The sequence below is a fragment of the Lynx canadensis genome, chromosome A2 (genome assembly GCF_007474595.2).
Source record: "Lynx canadensis isolate LIC74 chromosome A2, mLynCan4.pri.v2, whole genome shotgun sequence".
In the NCBI taxonomy this organism is placed as follows: domain Eukaryota; kingdom Metazoa; phylum Chordata; class Mammalia; order Carnivora; family Felidae; genus Lynx; species Lynx canadensis.
In genome coordinates, this window is record NC_044304.2 from 43,742,793 (window position 1) to 43,755,262 (window position 12,470).

Consider the following 12,470-nt stretch of genomic DNA (forward strand, 5'->3'; position numbering starts at 1 on the left):
TCACTTTTTTCCCTGTAATAGGAAGTCACTAGGCATTTTGAAGAGAGCAGTGACATGATTTCCCTTGGCAGGATCTGGATGTGGCCTGCTGCACGGACAAGACACCATTGCACACCAAAGCTTAAAGGCATAGAGACCTATTTGAGAGGCTGTTACCATCAACCTGGGAATAGGTTGATTGAGGCTTAAACCACATTTCTTTAGTGCTAGTAGGAATTGCTCATATTACGGATATATTGAAGGTAGTGCTAACAAGTTTTGCAAAGTGTAAGAAAACACAATGATTGACAGGCACTCTACAGTTACTGATGGAAGGAACTGGCGAAATAGAATTGACATAAACTGAAATGGCATAAACTATGTGAGGAGATGACTTGGGGTGAGGAAGACAAAGGAAGTAAGAGTTTGATTTGAAATATACTCCGTGCATCTGGTGGTTTGATGTATCCATGTGACTAGGCTAGAGTCACCAGTTAGTCAATCAAACACAAAACTTACATATTGCATGTAGATATTAATCCTAGCTGAAACTGGATGCAATTTCCTGTGCAATGAGTAGAGATAGCAAATGGAGCTGTGAGGAATGTTGAGAGGTAGACTGAAGAAGATGAATAAAAGGAGTCTGAAGATTAGCCAGAGACATGGTTAAAATGAATGGAAAGGAAGTCAAGTCCTGGAAGCCAAATGAAAAAGTTGTTTAAAGAGTAAGGACTAAGAGACAAGTGTGCAGCATGAACATGGGGAAGCAAAAGAAACCAGGAAAGTATGTGACAATGAAGCATATGCTTAGTCTCTGAGATCAGATGCTTAAAGAGAAGGATAGATTAAAACCTACAAAAAAAGAAAAGAAAGATCCTAGTACAGTCAAGGAAAGAGAAGTCCCCTAACATCCTTCCTGTTAATTTTTCCCATATAGCACACAGCTAGGCCCACCTTACCTCATCCTGGTTGACACCAACTTTATCAACCTTTCCATTAAAGCCAAACTTGACTTAGTACAGTCACTGATCGGACCGTCTGTATCCCTTGTATAACTGACTGTGTAATGGCCAAAATTGAGAAATTGGGGCAGAAATATCAAGTGGCTATAAGAATTGCCTAGGATCCAATTTGAACAATTACCATGCACACTCAAGGGAACCTAGGCAGATGACTGCTTAGTACAGAGTAACTCAGTTCAAGTGTTATATTGTGCCAATGTATGTATATATACATACATATATATATACACATACACATACATACATACATACATACATACAGGATCAGGACCTTGAAGGGTCTGGAATATTCCTGGAGTTCCCATCATGTATATTTCTAACCGTAGGTACAATATTGAGAGGATGCTAGGTGATTATGGAGCCCCTCTTTTTTAAATTTATTTATTTATTTTTGAGAGAGAGAGAGAGAGAGAGAGAGAGAGAAAGCAAAAGCAGGGGAGGGGCAGAGAGAGAGAGAGAATCCCAAGCAGGCTCTGTGCTCTGAGTACAGAACCCACCACGAGGCTCCGTCTCACAACCATAAGATCATGACCTGAGCCAAAATCAAGAGTCAGACTCTTTTTTTTTTTAATTTTTTTAACGTTTATTTATTTTTGAGACAGAGAGAGACAGAGCATGAACGGGGGAGGGTCAGAGAGAGGGAGACACAGAATCCGAAACAGGCTCCAGGCTCTGAGCCGTCAGCACAGAGCCCGACACGGGGCTCGAACCCACAGACCGCGAGATAGTGACCCGAGCCGAAGTCGGCCGCTCAACCAACTGAGCCACCCAGGTGCCCCAAGAGTCAGACTGTTAACCGACTGAGCCACCCAGGTGCTCTCCTCAGTTGTAACTCTTAAAAGATAGAGTTCCTCTGCCTTTACCAACTTTCTCTCTTGCCAGTTCATATAGCCATATGCTACAGCATGAATTATTCCACTTACTCATTTGCTCTGTTACAAGCTGAGTATGGTTAAATACACTAACTTTGTGATGTTGTTTTGAAGTTGATATTTTGTATCATTTTAAATGTTGTTGGATATTTTTATAAATCAGATGGTTGCTCAAATAAATAAGTGAATAGGACTGATAACCTGAAGAATGAAAAAAAGAATAAACAGCAAAGTGAGATGTTTATGGATTAGATCAGGTCAAAATTATGGATTTCTTTTCTACATAGGATGTCACAGACAAATTAAGAGTCTGGAAGAATATATTTTTAATATCTAAAATAAAATAAGGTATTACTTTTTGGAATACATGCCTTCAAATCAACAATACCAACAAAAGTTGTTAAACTTGATAACAACAACACAAAAGAATAAAGGGATGCCTGGGTGACTCAGTCGGTTAAGCATCCACTTCAGCTCAGGTCATGCTCTCACCATTCGTGAGGCTGAGCCCCGTGTCGGGTCGGGCTTTATGCTGACAGCTCAGAGCCTGCTCCAGATTCTCTGTCTCCCTCTCTATCTGCCCTGCTCCCACTTGTACTCTGTCTCTCAAAAATACATAAACATTAAAAAAATTTTAAGGAAAAAAATAAAAATGTAATTTGATAAAAAAGTGGTTATGAAGAGAGATTCCATGTATTTAGTAATTAGAAAAAAATGGTTATTGAAACTATCATGTGATATAATTTTATGCCATCACATTGACAACAATGAGAAAGTGAGAGAATTTCAACTGGTGATGAGTGAAAAATGGAACCATTAGGGGTTCTGCTGGTGAGATGTAAACGGGCACAGACTTTCTGGAGAGCAATCCTTCAGATATAATGAAATTGAGTGTGCATTAATCTAATATCACTGCTGGTTTTACTCCCCACCCCACAACCTGACTGCCCGGAGGAAAACTCATGCATAGAACCATATGGTGGCCATTACAGAGTGTTCTTTTCAGCATTGTTTTACACAAGCAGAGAATTGAAAGCACCTTAGATGTCCCACGAAGGTGATACATAAAATAAACACAGTGGGTTGTTTAGTGGAATATAATTCAGTAGAAATAGTGAATGAGAGTTATACACAGCTAAAAGAATAATTTTTTTAAAAAACAAGGTTTAGTGGAGAAAAAATATTAAAATGCTAGGTCAGTGTTCTCCATGTGATTAAATCTGTGTGAGGAAAACTATATTCAACTATACTATGCTGTTGTTGTTGGTTTTGGGGTTTTTTTTTTTTGTTTTTTGGGTTTTTTTTGGCAAGGAATCTCCTAGGTCTCAGGTCATGTATTAAATACTTTATAGTGCCTGCTTGTGTGTAGATGAGGAGGATGGATGAAAAGATGATAATTTTTCAAAATGATAGGAAGAAACCAATATTGCAGAGATGATGGTTATGGTTTCTCATGAATTTCAGAGAATCTGAAGTTAAAAAAAAGTTTAAAAATATTTTAATGAGCATACCCCCATAATCGCCATTCCGAAGTTTCAGTCATCATTGTTTCTTTGATTACTCAGTGTTCCTTTGTAGAAAATTGCAAGCAAATTGAACCTTCAATTCTTCATCCTTGTCGGTAAAAGATTTTTCTGTTTAGTTAAGTAAGAAAAACAGGCTTCTCAGTAACCTCCATGCTGATCTCTGTTTACTCTTGATCATTAAACGCGGTTTCACTCTTTCTCATTAAAGTTTTCCCTAACAGAGTTGCCCTAGTGTTGATCAGCTGAAGTTCCTTTAACATGATGAAGTAGGAATAAGCAAATAAGTCTTTATATTTTTCTTTTTAAGTTGCTATTGTTTACAGTCTGACGTCTTCAAATGGCAAATTTATGTCTCTGTTTTCTTGCTAAATTATTTATAATTCCAAGTATTATACAAAATTAACAAGTGAACAGGCAACACTCTAGAACAATACCATGCAATTTCATTAAAAAACAGTGCAAATGGTGGTTCCTTTTCCAATTTATTATTATATTTTCAATGTACAGTACCTAGGCACATTATGCTAAGTTTGGCACAGGAGGAAATGTAGCTTTTCAAAATGTTGACCAAACCAGAGAACTGTCATGTAACATTCCTTTCCTACTGACCTTTAAAGGTGTTTTTTGTTTGTTTGTTTGTTTGTTTGTTTGTTTGTTTGTTTTTTCTAAACCCATTTGATTTGTGTTATCTAAAGTGCTGCTTCCTTCCTCTGGCCTTCTCTCTTAACTTTGTGACTGTCAAGGGGGGATTTACTTTGAATGTCTCTACATGTTGATTGATTAATACGTTGATATAGTCTAGGTCAGAAACTGCCACAGAGTCTGGTGTATGGATTACACTATCAATTGAAATACTGACAAAACGTTATGTGGGAAGACCTAGGTAGATTTTTTTTTTTTTATTTTTTAAACGTTTATTTATTTTTGAGACAGAGACAGAGCATGAACGGGGGAGGGTCAGAGAGAGAGGGAGACACAGAATCTGAAACAGGCTTCAGGCTCTGAGCGGTCAGCACAGAGCCCGACGCGGGGCTCGAACTCACGGACCACGAGATCATGACCTGAGCCGAAGTCGTACGCTTAACCGACCGAGCCACCCAGGCGCCCCGGTAGATTTTTTTTTTAATCTGAACCCATACTACTATGAAAGCAGTGAAGGTGGAGAGGACATCTCCTTTGAACTAGCAAGCATTATTTAATATGCAACAATAGGAATGATACAGCTAAGAAAAATTTTAATTTGATCAGGAAATGCAGCTATCTGTAGGAAATTTCACAGGGCAGGGCCTGGGCAGGAAATGTCTTCAGGCTCACATGAAAATGAGGTCATTGTCTGATGAACTTTCAAACAATTAAGATGTTAAAAACTAAAAATCCACTTTGTGAATCTGAATGTGGCTCCCTGATTATCCTGAAGTACAGGAGGAGTGAGAATTTGTCTAGAAGAGGAAGAATGGAATTTTTACTTGGGGTGGGGGGGAAGAGAGGTATCAAGGTGTCCACATTGATCTACAATGATAGCAAGAAAACCAAGTCTTTGTTTTCTGATAGGGCTAGCCTCAATTTTTGAGGTCAAAAGTTAATACCACCTGATTTCAAAATTTGATGGAAACCTTTTGTAACATTCAGAAAGTTAAACAACACTCCTTCAAAATCAGGAACATCTTTAACGAGAAATTATAGTATCTTTATCTACCAATCATTCTCTTCAATGTTGACAGGAAGCAGAGAAACAAACTAATCGTTGTAAAAAAGTGTTTCCCTCTACTACTTATTTCATAAAGGAAAACATATGGTTTGAACTCTACTCATTTCACAATGATTTAAAACTAAGAATTGGAAAGATGGCTCAGCTCCACACCATTCAGTTTTTGCTTTCACAGATGAGCACTTAGAGCCAAGTAAATATATCTAGCCTAGCTTTTTTTTTTTCGAATGTAGTATAGAGATGGAGTCCTATGGCACGAAAGAAATATAAAACAAAAGCCAGTATATGTAAAACAAAACTGTAGACGTGCTGTGAAATACAGCAGCAAGAGAGAGTCTGTTGGCTGCTCTGCTCATTCACTCTCATACCTAACCCATCCTCTCCCCACGCCCACCCCCCCCCAGCAAATGAAACCTCAGGGCTTTTCTTTACATAATGTAGTTTGCAAACCACTGGTCTACCTTGTGTCCCAAAATGCTCACTCCTATTTTCTCAAATGCTGTGCATGTTTTCCTAACTTAAATCTTAAATGATAGAGAATCAAGACTCTTAGATTCCAGAGAACATCAAAGATGTGTAAGGTGTTTTATTCTGCTAATCACCCCACAATTGTTTTTGAATAGATGTGTAGCATATGCAAATAATGACGTTTTTTCTAGTAAGGTTCTTCTCCCCTCCTCCCCCGTGACACAGCTACCTATTTTGTCTACAAATCGTATTCAAGGCAGCCCCTTGCACACTGTAGTTCTTGTCACAAAAGGTATCCGAATGCTCCCTTCAGACTCGAACCTGCAAAGGAGGCAGCCCTTCAGCCCCATAGCATTTGGCCAATTATCTCTCATTCCCTGAAGGGTATTGTCTGTGTATATGCTGTATTTAGAATACCTATTTACATCTACCTATCTACAGATTTTATACACACACACATTCATTTCTGAAGTTTTCATGACTATTTTAAGTTTGAATTCTGTGACTACAACTTCTGGCTTGGCCAAAAATACTGTCCTTTATGGATGTAAAAATTTTAAACTGTGATATTAGGAGAGTAGGTTGCATCCTGGATGTTTCCTGTGGCTGCCAGAATGGTCACAAAACTGGTAGCTTAAAATAGTAGAAAGATACTGCCTCGTGTGTCAGGATACTACAAGTCTTAAACCCAGGTGTTAGCAGGACCATGCCTGCTTCCTTGGTGACCTCTTGTTGTGGAGGTTTTGATTTTTGCCTCTTCCAGCTACCAGTCACTGACCTGGCTGGCCTTCAGCCTTACTCCAGTCTCTGCCTCTATGGTCACTTTGTTTCTACATCTTCTGTGTCCTTTCCTCTTAGGTCTCTCTCAAACCTCCCTCTCTATTTCTCTTATAAGAGAAACTGGTCATTAGGGTCTACCCAGATAATCCACATGATCTCCTAATGTCAAAATTTTCCACTTAACTTTATGTATAAAGACCTATATCTATGGAAGGATGTAACATTTTGTATTGCAGTTAACTAATTTTTTACATGTTCGGCCTATTCTGATGGTTCTGCCACTTCCCCCACCTTCCTTCCAAACATATATCCAGTTTGAGGCCCCTGTCATCAAAAGTATTAACATTTTATATTTCCCCACTGATGCAGTTAACACAATTATAATGAAATATTTTTGTGATTATTTGATTAATCTCTGGATCATAATATTTCCGGGCAAAGGCTTTCTCCCTTACCTTGTCATTGTATCCCTGGTATTCAGCAGATTGTATGCCGCCTACCATGAACTCAACAACCATTTTAGGAATGAATCAATAGACTTCATGAATGGGTAAACTGAGAACAGGTGAACAGATAATTGGCTAGTAGAAATAAGTTCTAAACAGAGACAAGGACTAGGGAAGAGAGATATAGGAAGATTGTCCTTTGCCTTTTTTTTTTTTTTTTTTTTTTTTTTGGGACAGAGAGAGACAGAGCATGAACGGGGGAGGGGCAGAGAGAGAGGGAGACACAGAATCGGAAACAGTCTCCAAGCTCTGAGCCATCAGCCCAGAGCCTGATGCGGGGCTCGAACTCACGGACCGCGAGATCGTGACCTGGCTGAAGTCGGACGCTTAACCGACTGCGCCACCCAGGCGCCCCCGTCCTTTGCCTTTCTTGACGAGTGGCTTGAGTTGTGGTAAATGGACAAGTCAAGAGACTGAGAAGCCCATAGCAGATTACATAGCTGAGAAAAATCTTAACTAAATTTTATTATTCTGAGGTGAGTATAGAGATCACATTTCTATGATTTGTTCTCCTATCGTTTGTCCTAGGCATAATAAAAACAGTTTCTCATCCTACTTTAATTCTGAAATACAGAGTCATCTGCTCATCTCTGAGATTCTCTGGGACCTAAAGGAACTGCAGCTACGCGAGTAAGGACTGCAGGTACCACTTGTATGGAGTGAAATGCGAAATGCTCAGGTATGTTCAAGTCTTGTATCTGTCCCCAGTATGATCAACACTGTCCTACTGAAGTCATTAAGTTCACAAAGATTTACAATTTTTATCATGCTTCCTTGTGAAGAAACACAAATAGAATGAATCCTCTCATTTTTCTGCTGAGGATTCTAAAGCTCAGAGATTTAGTGCACAAAGCAAGTGTATATCAAGTCTGAAACTTAAATTTACATACATGGCTCTCAATCTGTGTGCTCTTCGAGGGTTATTACATGTCTCACCACACTATGGTGAAAAATTCCACATTATTTTTATCTTAGTAAGAATAACAAAGAAAAATTTAAAAATGCCATGACAGTGAGGAAATAAGATGGATTTTATCATAATTAAGACTCATTATATGATAAGTTAGGCTTGACACCTCCACCAAACTTGTGCTTATCCATTGCTCTTTTAAAATTAATCTGGACTTATGCTAGTTGATTTTTGAAACATAAATATGTCACTTACCACCTGGTATATTTAGGGTATATGTGAAATGATGCTCAAAACTGGCTATTGGAAGAATCTGGAGTTAAATACACAGAAAATATGTCACACATCATAAATAATTCAAGAATTAAAAATACCTGGGAAAGAGTATGCTTTGGAGAAAGTTAATATGCAAAACTCTTACCTTTGAATTCAGTAACATGAATATTTACATCTCTGTGTGTGTGTGTGTGTGTGTGTGTGTGTGTGTGTGTGTGTTGTCTCAGATTTCATTACAAAAATCTTTCAGTCCACTGATCCTCACAGGTATGAGATGACCATGTTGAGTTAGTATGTCAGGATAGTTTTATAGACTCTGAATAAAAGCAGAGTCCTCCAAAATACAAAAGTAAATACAGGAGTCAGTAAAATGACAATGTTAGATAGCAATACAATCAATAAAGTGAATTCAAATGAAATGAAAACCAGTCTAATTATTTCACAGGGCTTTATACTAACCTATTTTCATATATTTACCAAGGTGCTGAAACTAATTATATGACTAGAAGGAACATGTATATTTACTGTTACATTACCTAAAATGTCCATAGCCCTGTTGAATTTAAATACAAAGAATGATTTTTCCTCCTCCAATTAATATTATGAAATACAAAACATGGCTTCATTTTCTCTGATTGACAGCCCCAATTTTCGATATATATTCCAAGTAATGGAATGAAAATTGCACTACATGAATCAATTACAGTTGTTCAATTGTCTATTTTGTAAAGTGAGAACAGTTTAAATTATATATGATTTCATTGTGTATGTGTCATGGTATCTTAACTGACAACACTACCATTGGTAAATTTCGTTTTAATGAGGAGCTTATCTGAATGCGCACAGCCCTATCCAATTGCTCGTTTCCTATCTATTGTTATTTATGGAAGAAATAGATCTTTATTAATATTAGCATGTCTTCATACTTGCATTTGACATAAGAGTTTACTTGTAATTGAATGGAGTCTCCAAACAATGCCATATAGGTGGTATCTATGTAGTACTAAACAAATGAATTATAGCTCTATCCCTAATATGATCTCTCCCCATCCCTAAAAATAATTTTTAAAAAACAAAAAAAGCAAAGTAGTTTTGTTGATTCAGTGACCAATAAGATGCCTTAAATATTCCACTTCAGCTTTGTCTAAACTCACGGACACTGGCATGTTTTATGTAGCAGTTTTAAGGAAACTGAAGAGTTGACAGCCTTTACTTCTTCCATATGTCTAGTTGCTCAAACCAACTTATATGAAGTGGAAAATCCCAAAGATAAATGCTACACAAATACCACCAGCCAATTGTCAGCTAATGGAATAGCAATGTGAAAGCAGGCTTGGTCTTTGCCTAAAGAGTCTCAAAATGCTATACAGATGAAAGTTTTCCTACAATCAGAGAAGCAAGGCTTGAACGTTCTCACCATTATGACTTTCCTTTGCAATTTTTTCTTTTGCATTTTGAAATTTCCATTCGATGACGAATAAAGGATGGTCCTAATTATCGATAATGAAACAGGCCCCTTACAGAAAATGATGGAAATTTTTGAATGATAATATTATGGAAAACTTTTTCTTGATTCTCTAGATTTCTAAATTTACCACTGTGTGTGTTTATTTAGTAAAAATGGAGAAGCAAAAAGTTATCTAACTATCAGCTACAGAAAGGAAATATTTTAAAAAGAGAAAGAGTAAGTGAGGGAAGGAGAAAAAAGAAGAGTAAAGAAAAAGAAGTATTGAGAAATTTGTTGAAGTATTGTTTTTTTATCTGTTAATTCATGTTGTCTTATTACCAATGGTATGGATTTCTGCCACTTTACCTCTTCAGAACAGTTTCCTCACATCTAAAATGATGAGGTCAGATATAATGATCTCCACGATCCTTGAAGCTCTAACATTAACTTCATGTATTGGTTCAACTTTCTGCTATTTTGTTAAAGTTGACTCTTCTAATTTCCTGCATCATTCTAGTGACTAGAGGCATCAGGGACAGAAATTCTGCATTATATTTTTCTAAGTGCAATAATTGATGCTACGAATTGATATTTACATAGCATTTCAGACCTAGGTAGAAACAAGTGTAGTTCCGTTAATAATATCCGAGTCAAGGGTCGCCTGGGTGGCTCAGTCAGTTGGGCGGCTGACTACACCTTAGGTCATGATCTGGTGGTCTGTGAGTCCAAGCCCCGCATCGGGCTCTGTGCTGAGAGCTCAGAGCCTGGAGCCTGCTTTCGATTCTGTGTCTCCCTCTCTCTGCCCCTTTCCTATTTGCTCTCTCTTTGTCTCTCTCTCTCTCTCAAAACTAATAAACATTAATTTTTTTTTTAAAAGCTAACTCAGGGTTGCACAGGTAAATATTGGCTGACATATGCTTTCAATCCAAAATTCCTTGTCACCCAGTGCTGCTTCTGTACAATGCTGCCCTTCTTTCATAATAAGAAAACAAGAACTACCAAAATATTATTTCTACTTGCAAACATTAGTTTTCAAACTTGAACTTAATTAGAAAAATAATATTTTTCTTGTATGAGGCAAAAGGTTGAGCTACATTGCCACTTTAAAAAATGAAAGACAGGGACACCTGGGTGGCTCAGTCAGTTAAGCATCTGACTTTAGCTCAGGTCATGATCTCGCAGTTTGTGAATTTGAGCCCTGCCTAGGGCTCTGTGCTGATAGCTCAGAGCCTGGAGCCTGCTTCAGATTCTGTGTCTCCCTCTCTCTCTGCCCCTCCCCCGCTTACAATCTGTCTCTCCCTCTCTCTCAAAATAAATAAACATTAAAAAATGTAAAAGGTGAAATACAGTATTTTGAGACCTACTGATTTGTATTTCATTTTCTAGCACCTAATCACAAAATCTCTTCTAAAATTGTTTAGGAATTCATTCCTGTATTCATGCAATTTGCTGATGTACATAGGGAATTTTAGTTTTCTTTATTCACAGTAATATGTATTTGCCATGTTCTAAGTAAGCTGCATTGTTGAATTTGATATAAAAGATAATTAGAAAACTCCACTGGCCATATTTAGTTTTCATAGTGCAGTACCTAAAATAAACAACTGAATAGATTATAACTAGGAAAAATATTTTCATGTATATGGAAAACATTATTTATTTTTGAAAATTAGTATTCAGCACTAAAATGGTCATAGGAAACTGTAAACCATGATGGGCCAACAGTCAGGAAAATATTATATAGATCACAGTAATTTTAAAATGTCAATAGGCTCACACATTTTGATATATTACAGAATCCCCAATGCATAACAAAGCATCAAAACAATGTCTTTTCCTTAGAATCTCTATCCTCTCCAGCAGTCATGTAGCATGAATTGATACAGAGTAATGGAATGCCTTTGAGAATTAACCATTGTAGAAATTACTTTCAAAAGTCTCTCTCATTAAATTTGATCTGGGTCTTATGTGACTTGAGCTAGAACTTTAAATTTGACTGAAACACCTGGAAATTTAGACACAGTTTTTGAATGTTTGTGTTTCAAGTTAGTCTCATTTGCTTTTCTAAGGCAGGATAGAATATGGAATTCTCATGGTCGGGGGTGGTTAAAATTCTTAAAAAAAATTATTCCTTTAGTCATTTTCAGCTTACTTCTGTTAGTGTAAATCAGCATTGAAATGTAAAGTAAAACAATAGCTTTATTTTATGTTAACTATTTTATGTATCTTGCAATCAAAACTCACTCAGGTTATGCAAAGTAATTTATTAATTCAGGCAGTTACATTCACTTATTCATTCATCCAATTATTTACTCATTCATTTAACATATGTTTTTGTGCATCACCTATGTGCCATATATTATCATAGCAGTAGGAAGATAAGAGTGAACAAAACAGTCAAATCCTTATTCTCAGGGAATTTACAATCTAGTGGAGAAGGACAGAAAATAAACAACAGTATCATAAGGTGATAAATTTTGTCAATAAAAATAAAGCAGGACTAGAGTAGAGAGTGATTGAGTGAGAATGCCATTCTTCGTAGGGAGGCCAAAGAAGGCTTTTCCAATATGAGGACATTTGAAAAGGGCCTTGTACAAGGTGAGGGAACAAGCTATGAATACAATCTGTAAAATGCTACTAATCAGCATAATTTATTATCTATATGAAACCCAAGAATTAGTAAACAATTATTTTTTTGCAGATCAAGTGAATGAATAGATTGGTGGTTCTAAGATTCCATACATTGAAAAATGAAACTGGGGTGCCTTGGTGGCTCACTGGGTTAAGCTTCTGACTCTTGATTTCAGCTGAGGTCATGATCAAACGGTTGTGAGATGGAGCCTCATGTCACGCTCCATGTTGGGCTTTGTGTTAGACTCTGCACTGAGCATGGAGTCTGTTTAAAATTCTGTCTGTCTCTCTATGCCTCTCTCTGCCTCCTCCACTTGTGCATTCTCTCTCTCCCCCCCACCTCTC

General features: G+C 37.2%; 2 pseudogenes; one reads left to right on the forward strand and one right to left on the reverse strand.

Moving 5' to 3' along the window:
* LOC115508493 overlaps positions 1–12,470 on the reverse strand; it is a 607,545-nt pseudogene that overhangs the window by 568,475 nt on the left and 26,600 nt on the right.
* LOC115508494 lies at positions 738–1,376 on the forward strand (annotated as a pseudogene).